We start from the raw sequence: 17,759 nt of genomic DNA, 5'->3' as shown, positions 1-17,759 counted from the left end.
AAACTGGCTTAACAGGACTCTTGCTAAAGGCAAGCCAAAGAATTAGACATTAGGGTAGAGACAACAAATTTAATCAGATATCAAGAGTGGGAAGATTCTGGCCACACTGACTTAGCAAGATTCTTTTCTAAAACTGGGCTCACTAGGCAAGGGGTATGGTGGCAGTCCAAAGGCAGAGAAGCCAGCCCAAGTCGGGATCTAGTTGAAAAGAAGACCCAGAGGAGCATGACTAATGTTTGATCAAGGAGGAAGTCTTTGTCTGGTGCATTTTATTTTATTCTTTTATTTTATTTTATTATTTTTATTTTTTGAGATAGAATCTTGCTTTGTCACTCTGGAGTGCAGTGGTGCAATCTCAGCTCACCGCAGCCTCTGCCTCCCAGATTCAAGCAGTTCTTGTGCCTCAGCCTCCTGAGTAGCTGGGATTACAGGCACACACCACCACGCACGATTAATTTTTGTATTTTTAGTTCAGATGGGTTTCTACCATGCTGACCAACTCCTGACCCCAAGTGATCCACCCCACCTCAGTCTCCCAAATTGCTGGGATTACGTGAGCCACTGTGCCTGGACTGTCAGGTGCATTTCAAAATATAAAAGCAAAAGCAGAATGAAGGAAAAAAGATATATGAAGTGCAAATAAAAGTCACATGGAAGTTTGTGTAACTGCAGTAAAATAATAAAAGGTAGACTTGGAGTGATGGAGAGTAATGTCTTATAAAGTTAATAGACCAATTCATCAGGAATACACAATTATCCTAAATTTTTATACCTAATATATGAACCTCAAAATATAGAAAATTTTAAAAAATGACAGAAATAAGGAGAAAAACACTATCAACTAGATTGGCTTTTGTCATATATAATAGTGAGAGGTACAGAAATCAATAAAATAGAAAACACAAAGTAAGGAAAATTTATAAAGCGAAGTTTTTTAATGAATAAATTGACAAAATTGATAAATATCTGCAGATTATAACCAAGATAAAAGGAGCAAATCACATATTACCAACATCAGGAATTGAATAACAGTTATTTCTACAGATGTTATAGAAATTTAAAAAATATTATGAACAATTTATGAAAATATGTGCAACATAGTTGAAAAGGATACAGTTAGAAAAACAAAATTTAGGAAATACAATTTAATGACACATTTTAAATACGAGTATTACTATGTTGAAAACAGAATTTTATTTAAAGAATAAAAATAACAAAACCTCCACACAAGAAAAATATGGCACAGATATTTTCATTTGTGAATATTAAAATAAAAATCTGGGGGAAATTTTATGAAATGGATATCCAAATTTTTTCATAAAACTGTGGAGGGAATAATCTGTAACTCATTGTGGGGTCGGAATAAATCTGACACTAAAGCTTGATACATGTATAAAAATTAAATAGAGATCTATATACCTAAAGAACATGAAAGGAAAAATCATCAACAAAAGTTTATTAAATAAAATTGTTATTATGATCTAGTGGGTTTTATTTCAAGAAAAAACGGTTAGTTAGGCATTTGAATATTAATCAATGTGTTTCAGCATTTTAACAAAATAAAAAAAATTATCATTATCTTAATAGCTACAACAAAGTTCAACACATCTATGATAAAATTCAACATCAATTCAACATTCATGATAAAATCACTAAGAAAATTAGAACAGAAGATAACCTCAGTTGCGTAAGGAACATCCGTTAAAATTGTCAGATAATATGACATTAAGGAAGAGGTAGTGAAAATTTTTCTATCATGCTCATGCGTTGGAAAATTCAATTGTGTTAAGATGTCAGTTCTCCACAAATTGATCTATAAAGCCAATTCAACGACAAAATATTATTTTTGGGGAAATTGATAAGTTGATACCGAGATTCATATGAAAATTCAATAGACCTAGAATAGCTAAAGTGAACTTAAAATGAAGAAAGTTGAAGAACTTGCACAACCTAATTTCAAGACTGTGGAACTACAGACATCCAGACAGTAATGTGATGGTGAAAGGAGTCGAGGATAAATGAAAGAGAACAGTGCAGTTTGAGCTAGAGTCACACATTTACTGCCAATTGATTTCCAAAAAAAAAAAAAAACCTAAAGGCAATTCAAAGGAAATGGTATACTTTTTACAAAATGGTGATGAAAGAATTGCATATCCATAAAAATAATAATAAAAAATCTATCCTAATCTCACACCATACTAAAAAATTAACTCTAAATTGATAACAGACATAAATGTCAAAGTGAAATCTAAAATATCTCCAGAAGAAAACAGAAGAGAAAACCGTTACAAAAGTGGGATAGGCAAGTGATTCTTGGCGCAAAAAGTACCTATTTTAAAAAGTAATGAATTAAACATCATAAAAATAAAAAAGTGTCTTCTTCGAAAAATAATAATGAAATATAAATGCAAACTACGAATGAGTAAATACTCAAAATTCAATTTGCAGACAAAGCACATGCATCTAAAATACATAATGAACTCCTACAGATTATTAATAAAACACAAACAATCCAATAAACACTGGGTAGATAACTTGTACAGAAACTACACTAAAGAAGACACATCGGCCAGGCACGGTGGCTCACGCCTGTAATCCCAGCACTTTAGGAGGCCTAGGTGGGTGGATCACGAGGTCAGGAGATTGAGACCATCCTGGCTAACACGGCGAAACCCCTTCTCTACTAAAAACACAAATAATTAGCCGAGTGTGGTGGCGGGCACCTGTAGGCCCAGCTACCCGGGAGGCTGAGGCAGAAGAATGGCATGAACCAGGGAGGCGGAGCTTGCAGTGAGCTGAGATCACGCCAGTGCACTCCAGCCTGGGCAACAGAGTGAGACTCCATCTCAGAAAAGAAAAAAAAAGACAAATCAATGGCCAATCGATGAAAATATGTTCAGCATCTTTAGATGTTAGGAAAATAAAACTAAACCCCACTGCAATCCTCATTTCACACTTATTAAAATGACTAAAATTTAAAAGTGTTGGAAAGGACATGGAGCAATTTGATCTGTCCTACATTGCTGATTGGAGTGTAAAAATGATACAACTACTTGAGAAACCAGTTGGGAAGTTTATTACAAAATGAACCATGGAATTACCATATATCTCTGCCATTTCACGGCCAGATATCTACCTAAAAGACAAACATCTGTCCACAAAAAGTCTTGTACCTGAATATATATAACAATTTAAATTTTTAATGTCCTAAAACTATAAGTAACTCAAATTTTATCAACAGGTAAATACATGAACAAATACAGGTGAATACATAAATTTTCTAAGTTCATCTGAAGGAATATTGTTCAGAGATAAGACGAAATAGACTACTTACATGCACAACAACATGAATGAATCTCACGTACATTATGCTGACTGAAAGGAGACAGTCACAAAGGAGTACATACTGCGTAGTTCCATTTATATGAATACCTAGAACAGGCATAACTAATCTATAGTGGTTGACATAAGATTCATAGTTCCCAGGGGAAGAGGATTGGGTAAGATTGACTACAGAGGCATAAGAAAACTGTTTTTTATCTTGACTGAGGTGATTGTTAAATGAGTGTATATATTTATCAAACATTTCACCTAAAATATATGTAATAAATTATTATCTGTATATTTACCTTAATCAAATTGATTATAAGAAAAACAAAAAATAATATAAAATATTTATTTTCTTTTTATGTAATAAATTAAAAGTAAGAAATTAAAGTGAGAGTGCATTTTATAATTTCATTGTTTCTCTCATTTATTTAAAATTATTGTTATATTCATACATGTTAATTTCCCCTAGTTATTAAGTCCCCTTTTTTTAATGAAATGTAAACACTTAAGCACAATATTTTTCTCCTGGAAATTTTCTACCTACTATTTGGGTAGTCTAGCTTCTGATGTTTTTGATTGGCCATAGTCATTGTTTTCCTACATTGAGAGAGAGAGAGAGAGACAGAAAGAGAAAGACAAATGAGCAAATTCGGTGCAGAGGAAGTCTCAAGTGGGAGTTCTGCGTCAGTGGACATAATGACCCTCACTGTCAGCTGAACATAAAAGGACAAGACAATTAGACATCACAAAGAAAAAAAAAACAAAAAAAGGAAAGGAAAAGCTGCCGAAATGTTCCACTAATTAAATCTTTTGTCTGACTGGAAAAGCAGGAGAGGACAGGATGCAACAGCTTTTCCACTGAGCTTCAGTTATGTAATTGACGAAAATGTCCCTTGTCATTGAAACATAAGGCCACAAAAATGTAGGTAAGCTATTACATATGCCTTTAGACTCTATTTTATGTGTTACAGATCTAAAAATATTAAAAAGTTCAAATAAAATCATGACTATATACTTAAGCACAAAATTAAGAAATGTAAATTAAGTTTCTTCAGGGAATGTGGACATTTCTGTGTCTTCTCTGATCCAATCAGGCATTGTGCTAGTTGTGCTACATGAATCTACATGATACAGTTTCTGACCTGCAGATCATAGTATAGGCATGTTGATGGATATATAAATAATTATATAGCAAGTAATAATTTGAAATATTGATCACTGAACTTTTCTTTATTTTTTTCTTTCTTTTCTTTTCTTTTTTTTTTTTTTTTTTTTTTTTGAGATGGAGTCTCACTCTGTTGCCAGGCTGGAGTACAGTGGCACGATCTCGGCTCACTACAACTTCCAGCTCCCAGGTTCAAGTGATTCTCCTGCCTCAGCCCCCCAAGTAGCTAGGACTACAGGCATGCGCCACTACGTCCAGCTAATTTTTGTATTTTTAGTAGAGACGGGGTTTCACCATGCTGGCCAGGTTGGTCTCGATCTCCTGACTTGTGATTCTCCTGCCTTGGTCTCCCAAAGTGCGGGCATTAACAGGCATGAGCCACCATGACCAGCCGAACTTTTCATTCTTACTTTTTGTCTATTTAACTCTTTTCCAATCATTCATAGTCATCCATTATGCCTAGAGGAAAATAAACATTTTGATAGGTGATGTTGAGAAGAACAAGGACAATACTTAGTTTTTATTTGTTTGTATTTTACTTCAAATATTGGCTATTTGGTACAATAAAGGAACGTCTAAGTGAATCAGGGCTATGAGATATGTCTTAGGTGGAAGTGAACTGGGAAAAGCTGAAGATGAGGGGTTTTGAGGGAGAAGATATGAACAAGCACTGTTTTGAGGCAGACTTAAGGAGACTTGTAGATGTTGAGCTATTGTGCACCGTTCAAACAAGTATCAGGCTTGCAGATAAGTCAGGTAAGCTCTAACTCTCTAGAAGAAGCAAAAACCATTTTGAAAGAAATGCCAGTCTAGTTAAACTCCTCTGTCCATGCAATTTTTTCCAACAATCTTCCCAAACAACTAGTGAAATTATTTCAGAATTCTTTGACATTCACAGAGCCTTGAGAGGAAAAGAACATGTATAATTCAACAAGTGCACTTGGGTATAACTGAATTGTTGTTAAAACATATCTAGTTTCAAATGTAATTGTGAAAACGTGTTAAAATAAGGTTATGGACTAAAGAACTAAACACAAAAAAGACAGGCAACTAAATTTCCTAGAGAAAGAAAAAGTCTGCCTTAGAGTAGTTGAAATATCTGCACTTTCATAAAACCCCAAGTGTTTTATGTTTCACTATTTACAGTTTTAACTGCTTTCATATTCAAATGTGCTTAATTATTTAATCTCACCCATTATATATCATCACCTCCAGTTCAAAGATAAGGAAGCTGAGTTAGAAATTAAATAACTTGCTAAGTAAAGCAAACAAACCAACAAAAATTAAAAGTAAAATAAAATGAGCAAACAATCTTGCTCAATTCCACATAGTGAACAAGGGAAGAGAGTCATCAAGGGATATACGAAGAATAAGAACATCCCGAAAAATAACATGGAACAGTGAATTGTGTATTTAGAGAAAAGTATACTTTAAGATTGGATATTTTTGTGTGTATTATGGATTCATTTATGGTGCCTTCATCCTGCCACCCAAGACATATTTAATGCCACAGAATACTCTATTAAAGAGTAGCTGAATAAATAGCACATGGTAGGGAGAGAAGTACTGAGAAATATTTCTGAGAGAAAAACGTTTTAGTGTTTCTTATCATGTTGAAGAGGAGTGAACGGAATAATCACAGAGAAAATGTTAAATTTGTATGGTATTATTTTATTTAAGGCTATAGTTCATTTGCAGCAAATAACAGGAAAATAAAAGTAAAGATGATATTGATCAAACTATCAGTCGTTAATTACAAATAACAATATTTATGGGCAGAGGAATTGATATGATTTAAATAAGATTAACAAAGTGGATCATAAGCCTCAAGTCAGTAGCACATGCATCAATCATACACTGATACCAGTCTTTAATAGTAAAGCGCCAAAGGGACAACAACAGAACATTTCTGGGGTTACTAGTATAAAGATGCAGAATCAAGCATAAAAAATTACAAAATGGAGAAAATGGAGAAAAAATAAGAGTTTAAACACCAGATTTAAATAAACAGAGATAGATTTATAATAAAGATAGCTGATACATACATAGGTCCCACTATTTACTATTTTAACTGCTTTCATATTCAAACATGTTTAATCATTTAATCTCACCAATGAAGTATCATTATATATAGTTTACAGTCAGGAAGCTGAGTTAGCGGGAAATTAAATAACTTGTTTAGTAAAAAAAACAAGCAAGGAATTAAAAAAAATAAAATAAATTGAGCAAAAATATTGCTCAATGCCACAAAGTAAACAAATGTTTTATTTAATATTATTTATTTTTAGATAGATATGTATTAGATTCTGTGTTCTCATCCAACGTACCATATTTTGTCTCTACATTAAATTAATAATTTAAATTATCTACAAATGGTGTGATTAAAACCCTGAGTATTTTTCTGTACTTATATATTCTTTAAAATTATCTTATATAGTGAAAACAGAAAATATATGTTAATTGTTGAATTCCTTTTAAAATGGCTTAATTTTGGTTTATTTAATTGTTGACATTTTAAATTATTGGTTATCTGTCTTATATACCTAAAAAAATAAATTTTAAAAGCATTAAATAATTTAAACTAATATTCAGTGGTATCAGTCTCAAAGTGTCCATTCTAGATGTAATTCTCAAATAACAGGTGTGCTTTTCCTGTTTTATCCTAATGCGTATCTCATATAACAAAAGTTATTTCTGTGTAGTTCTTTCTCCTTTACTTTCCAAAAAGAATAAAATGATGAGAGACTAATTACAGTTTTATTGGTAAACATTCAAAGTATTGTAAACCTGACATGTAATCTGAACTATCACTTTATGGGATTGAAATTCTGTGAGTCTAATTTTTTTGTGTGCTTCATTAAAATGGTGACTATTACCATTTTAAAAATAAAACCTGGAATTGAATAGTTATCTTTATTATAGAATTGTGAGTAGTTAAAAAAATAATAAATATTTATGAGAAAAAGTCACCCACAATCACCCAGAATCTTATATTCGTGCAGTTAGCTTTGATATTTTAGTTTGTCCATATTTTATTTTTGCATATATATATATACCCACATAAATATATACTGTATATGAATGAACTCATACTACACAAAGTGTTTTATGATTTTTTTCACATAAAATAAATATACAATACATTGATTTGCCTTATTGATTGATATAACCAAATAATACGAATTGTGAGGCATAAAATGTAAATAAATGTAATAAGATGTATTTGTTCAATTAGATTTTCAGTGAGCCTTTGCTATAAGTAAGTGACACAAAATTTAAAAGTTGAAAATAAATGGTCACCTTCCTCAAGGATGCTAGATCTCTGTGTTAGTCTGTTTTGCATTGCAGTAAAGGAATACTTGAGGCTGAATAGTTGATAAGAGAAAGAGGTTATTTGGCTCACAGTTCTGCAGGCTATACAAGAAGCATGGTGTGGCGATTGTTTGTGGTAAAGACCTAAAGAGGCTTTTAACCATGGTGTCAGGTGAAAGGGAAGTAGGCATAGGCATGTCATATGGCAAGAAAGAGAACAAGAGGCAGAGAAACATACCAGGTTCTTTTAAACAACCAGTTCTCTTGTGAACTCACTCATTACCATGAAGATGTGAGGACATGAGGAGGACACCAAGTCATTTATGAGGGACCTGCCTCCATGTCTAAAACACCTCTCACTAGGCCCAAATCCAAAATTGGGAATCAAATGTTAACATGAGATTTGGAGGGGACAAACTTCCAAACTGTATCAGTGTCTTTTAGGAAAGAAAAAAGAGTAAAGAAGTTTACTTTTAGATTGCAATTTTAGGAAATAACACAAAGGAAAGAAAAAAGTGGTTTTTTTGAGAAAGGTGTTGAAAAATACAGAGAATTCGTTAAGTGGAATTGAATTACTAGAACAAGCTCATGCAGTCAGTTAATTATTTTTTTTATAATAGTGATGTATAAGATACTATGTGTCATCTCTCAACCAAATATTTCAGAAATAAAGTATATATATGTATGCCCATCTTCAGGAAATGAAATGGGGAAGAAACCCCATTCTGCAACAAGATAAAAGACATAAAGCTCTTAACACAAGCCTAACTGTCAAAAATGGTTTGACCTTAGTATTATTAGCTGCCAAGCAGTGAGCCATGCATTTTTGATAATCATCTAGAATTTTTTTCAAAATAGCTACAAACTGAGACAAATTCTCCTTTTAGAGTAAAGAAGCAGAGACTCAGAAAAGTAAATATCGTTCCCCAAATCATTCAGCTCTTCTGGGCTGGAGTTAGGAGTAACACCATTCTCCGTCTGACTCTAAGGTCCAGGCTTTATGCATTAAACAAAGATGCCTCTTCTTTCTGCAGTTACTGATGACTTATATTTGCAATTGTATATACAGTACAATTATTATTTTAAAATTATTGAGAAAAAATATAATGGAATATAGCAGAAAATGTGTTGTTTTTCACACAGTGATGATTTGTGATGTAGCACATCTACTAGACGGGGAATTTTAAAATTTGCATGTAACTGTAGCAGAATATGGGAATAGACATATGTCACTCTGCGATTTTGAAGATAATTAATATCTTGTTGGGTATACAATATTACTTGATGTCAGGAAAACAAATTGTCTGACTTAATGAGCAAGAAAAGTGACATACTTCCCTAGAGAACATGATAGACCTAACAAAAATGCATGGGGAGTTCAAAGCTGATCATTAGGACTAGCAGAAAAGTATGTAAAGGTTGTAAGATCAGTAACAGTTGAATGGGTGATAATTAAGGAAACAAAAACTGTAAGGAATGTTTGGATATAGATAAGTGTTTATTATGCCCTAAATTGTAAGTTAAATGATATATGTTGACTGAGTTACATCTTATACATAAAAAAATTTCTAAGGACACAAGAATAAGGGAAGTTCTCTCTCCATCACCCATAGAGGTAATAGCATGGTTAGGAAAGCAGACTTTGAAGCCCAGAACCTTACTGGTGCTTTTTCTAATATTGGTAACATTATTTAATCACTCTTTGCCTCAATATTTTTTAAATATTAGGTTGGTACAAAGGTACTTGTGGTTTTGGACCATGAATTTTAAATAAGTATAACTAGGCTCAAACACATCTTTATTAAGCAAAATAGGAACCATTACAATCCAAGCTATTTTGCCAATGAGAAATCAGTTTGTTTATTTTTATAGCATAAAAATCCGTGCTTTGGGATTTGACAAACTCTTGGAAAGCATTTTCTACATCCTGCTGGCTGTGGAATCATTTTCCCTGCAAAAAGTTGTCGAGATGCCTGAAGAAGTGGTAGTTGGTAGGCAAGAGGTCAGGTGAATAAGGTGTATGAGACAAGACTTCGTAGCTTTGAAGCATTAGTTGTGCGAGGTCTGGTTGGGTATTGTTATGGAGAAGAATTGTGCCCTTTGTGTTGACCAATGCTGGCTGCAGGCATTCCACTTTTCGGTGCATCTCATCGATTTGCTGAGCATACTTCTCAGATGTAATGGTTTTGCCATGATTCAGAAAGCTGTAGGGGATCACACTGGCAGCAGACCACCAAACAGTGATCATGACCTTTTTTTTGGTGCAATTTTGGTGTTGGGAAGTGCTTTGGAGCTTCTTCTTGGTCTAACCACTGAGCTGGTCATCACCGGTTATCATATAATTTTTATCGGACGTCACAATCCAATTGAGAAATGGTTCATTGTTGTTGCCTAGAATAAGAGAAAACAACACTTCAAAATGAAAATTTTTTTAAAAATTTTCACTCAGCTCATGAGGCACCCACTTATTGAGCTTTTTCATCTTTCCAATTTGCTTCAAATGCCAAATAACCATAGAATGCTCAACGTTGAGTTCTTTGGCAACTTCTCATGTAGTTGTAAAAGGATCAGCTTCAATGATTGCTCTCAATTGGTTGTTGTCAGCTTCTGAGGGCCAGCCACTATGCTCCTCATCTTCAAGGCTCTCGTCTCCTTTGCAAAACTTCTTGAACTACCACTGCACCATTCATTTGCAGTTCCTGGGCCAAATATTTTGCTGTTGCGAGTTGTCTCCATTGCTTTACAATCCATTTTGAACTCAAATTAGAAAATTGCTAGAATTTTATTTTTCTCTAACATCACTTCCATAGTCTAAAATAAACATAAAATACACAGCAAGTAACAAACCATTAGCAAAAAAACAAAAGCAAGAAATGCCCATTGAAATGATATATAACATAACCACATTTATTTAAGAAAGTATCCTAATATCAAATGGCAAATTCCAACAATGCAAAAACCACAATTACTTTTGTACTCACCTAATATGAGATGGGAATATAATAGCCTTTACCTCACAGGTTTATTTTGTTGCCTGAATAAGACAAAACAAAATGTAAAGTTCTGTGCTTTGTACATATTCAACATTTGGTGAAACATAGCCTTTATTATTTCTGCTGCTGTTTAACATGCTTCATTATGTCTGTGGCTTCCTTGACTATTTCCAGAGGAATCTTGAGAAGCAAACTGCGTCATTGTTGAGACAGATTTGATCTAGACCATTCTCATTTTTAGTCACACAACTAAACTCCTAGATGAGTTGGGACTCACCAAGCAAGTTAATTAAATATTGTTAGAAAATAGTCCCCTTTCAGAACCTCTTGGAAGCTGTATCTATTGAGCTTGCCAGGTGTCCAGGAGGTCAGTTAGGAAAATGAGCTAAACTGAAACTAACAATCAAGACTTTATTCATTTACTGTGACAATATAAGCAAGTAGACAAAAAGGCATCAACTCCCAGTGTTCCATTTCCTCCTGCAGGATGGCAATAGTAGAGGGTCTGAAGACAAAGCAGCATAGGTGGAGGGAATGATCTCAATGCTGAGGAGCCCTAAACAAAGGCTCCTTCATTCTTGTGGACCTAACGAGCCCAGGAAGAAAAAGGAGGATTGGCTAACAATGGAAAAGCAGAGAGCGTGAGTGGAGAAGAGTGCCTTAGCCAAGGTCTTCTGATAAGGAGGCCTCAAAATGGAGGTTCCTGGGCTAGGAATGCAAATATTCTTATGAGCATAGCTGGCCTTGGAGGGCCTGAGTCCTCGACTCAAGCTCCTCCAGACACTGAAATGCACTGGATGTGCACCAAATTTGGTATGTGGAGGGCAATTTTCCCCTGTGAGGCCTGCCAAGTAAAGTAAGTCATTGCCTATGGTCAGGCCTGAAAGGTCACGCAGAGGATTTTGGCCTTCAGCCAGACTCCTCACTGTCTACAGATAATTTGTGTATGCTGTTTCATTACATTGGATTTACTCTTAATAAAAAAAATCTCAGAACACAACTTTAAAAATAAATGGCATATTTCTCACACTATGAAAAAATTAATTCCCACTCTCTAAAACAAATCCAAGCCAAAAAAAAAAAAAGTCACTTTTCCTTCTGCACAAAAATGCATTTAAACAAAAACTTTCATTCGGTGTGTATAAATTGTTGACATTTTGCCAAGGTCATTTTCGTGCCAATATCTACCTCAACCTTGGCAAAAAAGAAAGTAGATTTTGTTTGCTTTTACGTGTGTTGAAATTGCATATTCACAATGATATGTAGTAGGAGCAATAACTAATAATAAAAACTATGATTTTTGAGTACTTACTATTTATCTAGTACTGCTTAAAATTTTTATTTTCTGTGTAATAAGAGTAATCTATAAGATAGAATCAGAAAAAGGCAAAAAACAAAAAAAGACCTAAAACAAAATAAATCACCACTTTATTTTTACCAACTTGTTTCGTATACTTTCAAATCTACTCAATGCACTTTTTCATGCCTGACATTAGGTTGTAAAGGCAATTTTGTGACTTTTTTCCTACTTTTAGAAAATAAGATTAAAATATCTAGACCAGTTTACTAATCTTAACACTCAAGTTCATTTATTGAGGCTTCTTCCCTTTGCTAGTTTAAAATTCATTTAGGCTGTGAGGCCTACAGTGGGGAAGGGTGTTGTGACTGATTCTCATTTCTTCTTCTTAGATATGTTCTGCTCATACTTCCTCCTTCCTAGGCAGTATCTTATATCCTAGGATTGGAACTGATGCAAAGGAAATGAAAATTAAGGAAAGGTCTTTATTAATTACTCAAAATAATCTGGCTCGGATATTTTCTAGGTATAGCAGGGTCTCAATGGCAATCTGTTTTGTCATTGGGAGATTATATTTTTTCCTCAGAGGGACCCTTTCTTGGTACCTCTTTTTGTAGCCTCCTTAATAGTTCCATGCTCCTTTTCTAGCTGGTTACTTCACACATCTCTCTCCCCTGATACACACATACACATACATACACACACACACACACACACACACACACACACACAAATGCATATAATGACCTGTAACAGGCATCTTGCCTCTTGTTTCTGAGGTTACCTTATGCGAGGCATAAATTACTCATGGATGGAGTTAATTTAAAAGGACCCTAGTGCGGCTCATGGGACTCAGAGCATACGTAAAAAATCAACACTTTCATCAGTGGAAGGAAGCACAGCCTCCTTCCAGCAAAGCCACCCTTCTGCACTCTTCCAACAAGCCAACAGCTCCATCTGCAGCTCTAATGTTTTATACTTCTCATACTCAAAATGTGTTAGACAACATATGACCATCCACAAATAACCTAGTCCTAAAAAACTCCTCTCTGTGTAACTATGGCCTTCTTACACTGTTGATGTAGGCCTTCTATGTGAGGTAGTAATGGCTGTGCTGCCCCACATAGGTGGCCTAGCTAATCAATTTGCAATGTATGGGATGTGAGCAATGTGCATTCTCAGGCTGTGCGACTTAAAGTGAAAATGAGGGAAACAGAGAGGATAACTTGTAGGTTTTTGTTATACATACATAAACAAACAACAGATAAGTTAGATAAGTTTCTAATGCTTCTAGCTTGGTGATGATGTGCTTTTTTTTTTTTTTTTTTTTTTTTTTTAAGCAACAAGGCTGTTTATTTCACCTGGGTGTAGGCGCGCTGAGTCCGAAAAGAGAGTCAAAGAAGGGAGATGGGGTGGAGCCGTTTTATAGGATTTGGGTAGGTAGTGGAAAATTGCAGCCAAAGGGGTTGTTCTCTGGCAGACAGGGGCGGGGGTCACAAGTTGCTCATTGGGGGAGCTTCTGAGCCAGGAGAAGGAATTTCACAATGTAATGTCATCAGTTAAGGCAGGAACCGGCCATTTTCACTTCTTTTGTGATTCTTCACTTACTTCAAGCCATCTGGATGTATATGTGCAGGCTTGGGTTCAGAGGCCTGACATTTCTGTCTTCTTATATTAGTAAGAAAAATAAAATAAAATAGTGTTGAAGTGTTGGGGCAGCGAAAATTTTGCGGGAGTGTTATGGAGAGATAATGGGCGATATTTCTCAGGGCTGCTTCCAGCAGGGTTAAGGGCGGCGTGGGAACCTAGAGTGGGAGAGATTAAGCTGAATGAAGATTTTGTGGTAAGGGGTGATATTGTGGGGTTGTTAGAAGGAGCATTTGTTGTATTAGAATGATTGATGATGGCCTGGATAGGGTTTTGGATGAATTGAGAAACTAAACAGAAGACGCAAGGTCTGAATAAGAGAAAGAGAAAAACAGGTATTAAAGGACTAAGAATTGGGAGGATCCAGGACATCCAATTAGAGGGTGCCCAAGGGGGATCAGCGTAGTTACTTGCTTGGGTGACAAGTTTACGCTCTATCCTTGAGTTTTTTTATATTATCATATACCAGGCCAGATTGATTTAGGTAAAAACAACACTTATCATTTAAAAATATAAAGAGTCCATTTAAAAATATAAAGAGTCCTTTTTTTGGTCTTTTTTTTTTTTAGCAGTGAGTAAATTGAGGCCTCAGCAATTTTGGAGGAAAGAGAAATGCAAAGCCAGCAATTGTTTGTTAAAGGATTAGAAACCGCTAGGAGAGAGTGAGTGAGATTGACAGTGTGGAGATAGCTGGGGAGAGGTAGAGGGTGGCATAAGAACGGGAACAAGAATAAGAGTGACTATAAAAGTAAAGAATAGGACTTCATCAGGGCGAAAGTATTGGAGTGTACTCTGTCAGCTTTCTAGGCTTGGTGATGAGGTGCTTATTTAAAAATCTCAAGTTCTTCCCAAGACGCTTTAAAAGGAATTTTAGTTGTATCATTTATTTTGTCTTCAAATGCAATAAGTCATTTTTTGTAAGGTCTGGGCCATTCTGTCAGAAATAAAAAGAAAACTATCAGGTACTTTGGGCAGAATTAATATTCAAAGGAGTTTGGCAAGTTTTCAACTTGCTTTACATTTCTGTCTGCATGGAAATTGCAAGACTGTGACTCTAAACTCTAGCTTGCAGCAATATTCTCTTCCCTAAGGGGGAATCTGCATAATTCTCTCTCTTCTACTCTCCTTTTGAGAATTTTGGACAAAAATTTATAATATTGTAGTAGCATATGGCATTATTAGTAAGGCCTTATATAAAAAGTTTTTATTATGAATACCGTGAAAATCTTTTTTATTGTCAAACACATACCATATCCTTCCCATAAATTGGTTGAGAGTTGGATTTCTCTCTCTCTGGAGAGAAAAAAGAAATCTGACTTAAAATTCAACTTGTTTTTAACTCTAGTTCCTGGAAATTCTATGGAGAAAAAAAAAAGGAACTTTATTTCCTAATGCTATTTCATGGGAAAACTTACCTTAAAAAATGATTTCAGTTCTAGCTCTGATTTAATTAGCATCTATTAGGGCAGTGGATCAGGTAACTCACAGACCACAGACCTATTGAAAGAGTCTTCAATCAATATATATTGATGTATAAGTAGTCAGTCTTGTTAAGCTCTAGATTTTTCTTTTTCCAACAATATGTGTAGCCAAACGTTATAGATGGTCCATGTGAATGTAAAGTCCACTGATTTTCTTTCCAGGCTAGGTATAAGTGGAGGTATTATTAAACTATTGCTGTTTAACACATTATCATCAAACATAGCAGCTTTGAACAATAGACATTCATTATTTCCAAGTTTCTGTGGATTAGGAATTGAGGAGAGGCTTAGCTGGGTGGTTCTGGCTCAGAGTCTATCAAAAGTTGCATTTGGGATATTGGCCAGAGCTGCTGTCATCTGAAAGCTTGAGTGGGGCTTAAAACTCTGCTGCTAAGATGTGTCACTCATGGTAGCCATTGGCAGAGGGCTTTAATTTATTGGCAAGATATCTCAGATCCAAGAGTTGGCAAAATGAAAACCACAATGTCTTTTATGGCCCAATCATAGAAGTTACACTGGATCATTTCTACAATATCCTAGTGGTCACATTGGTCAGCCCAACTTAATGTGATAAGGGACCACACAAAGAGATGAAAAACAGAAAGAGGAATCATTGAGGGTCATGCTGGAGCATGAACACCACACTCTGCCCTCAGATTACCAAAGATGATTCATGTTCTCCCTTACATACAAAATGTATCTCCCCACAGTCCTTTAGACAACAAAAGTTCCTTCCCATTATAGCATCAGATCAAAACCTAGAATCTCCTCATATAAATCAGGTCCAGGTACAGATGTCACTTTTCAAGTATGCTTCTTAAAGTGCTGTTGCCAAGTATGTTTTCTGTCAATCTAGAGACCTGTGAACAAAAGTGACAATTGTTTGGTTCTTCCACCAAAACACAATGGTAAATGGAGTCATAGTCATAAAATATTTAGTGGACAAATTTAATGGACAATTTAGAGGACATCTCCTCTAATAATAGGACAAATTATTGCATTCCATGTTTCCTATCACAGTGGCAGAATTTCAGTTCCTGGTGGGCCTCTGTGAGATCTGGAGACAGTATATTATACATCTAGGGGAAATGCTCTGGTCAAGGTAATGGGTATTACAATGGGCTGGCAGCTGTTCATAGAGCCCTGAGCAGGAATTTTCTCAGCAGCAGGTCCAGGCTGTGATGCAAGAAGCCCTATCTCTTGGCTCACTGTATCTGGCAGACCCTTCAATTATGGTGGTATCAATGGTGAAAAAAGACCCTGAAGACTATGAGGCAAAATGTATGGGGAAGTCCTAATGCAGAGCCCTGGGGTGATAAATCAAGGCTATCATAGCCACTGCAGATAATTCAACGTCTTTTGAGAAAAACAAAATACTCCTATCATACTACTTGCTCCTAATAGAGACATCATGCTTAATGATGGAACACCAGACATCCAAAACTCTCCATTATGAAAGGAGCCTTATGGGACCCATAAAGTCACGAGACACACTCAGCATTGTAAGTTACATCTGGGCTCTAATGTAATAAGAGCCAGAGGGTATAAACAAAATGCTTGAACAGTGTGCAACTTTAAGATATCCCCAGGGATCCTGCCTCTTGTATTCCCACTCTTGTATAATCCCCTCCTGCATTGTTTTAGGCTGGGCATATGTGACCAGTAAAATCTGGCAGAAGTAATGGAATATCACTTTCAAGACAGGGTTATAAAAGACACTGTGGCATTTGTTTCTGTTACATTCTTTCATTCTCCTTCTCTCTCATCACTGTCTCTGGGGGAAGATAGGTGCTATGTTGAGATCAATCCTATAGATAAGCTTACATAGTGAGTAACTGAAGCTTCCTGCCAACAGCTAGGTGAGTGACATTGTAGTGGATCTTTCATCCCTAATCAAGTCTCCAGAAACTATAGCCCCAGATGACAGCTTTATTGCAACCTCATGTGTGACCCTAAGTCAGAACTAACCAGCTAATCTACTTCCTGATTCATGACTCTCAGAAACTGGAAGTTCTGGCCGGGCAATTAGGCAGGAGAAGGAAATAAAGGGTATTCAATTAGGAAAAGAGGAAGTCAAATTGTCCCTGTTTGCAGACGACATGATTGTATATCTAGAAAACCCCATTGTCTCAGCCCAAAATCTCCTTAAGCTGATAAGCAACTTCAGCAAAGTCTCAGGATACAAAATCAATGTACAAAAATCACAAGCATTCTTATACATCAATAACAGACAAACAGAGAGCCAAATCACAAGTGAACTCCCATTCACAATTGCTTCAAAGAGAATAAAATACCTAGGAATCCAACTTACAAGGGATGTGAAGGACCTCTTCAAGGAGAACTACAAACCACTACTCAATGAAATAAAAGAGGACACAAACAAATGGAAGAACATTCCATGCTCATGGGTAGGAAGAATCAGTATCGTGAAAATGGCCATACTGCCCAAGGTAATTTATAGATTCAATGCCATCCCCATCAAGCTACCAATGACTTTCTTCACAGAACTGGAAAAACTACTTTAAAGTTCATAT

Source organism: Pongo pygmaeus, chromosome 3, assembly GCF_028885625.2.
Source record: "Pongo pygmaeus isolate AG05252 chromosome 3, NHGRI_mPonPyg2-v2.0_pri, whole genome shotgun sequence".
In the NCBI taxonomy this organism is placed as follows: domain Eukaryota; kingdom Metazoa; phylum Chordata; class Mammalia; order Primates; family Hominidae; genus Pongo; species Pongo pygmaeus.
Note: the sequence above shows the minus strand (reverse complement) of the source record.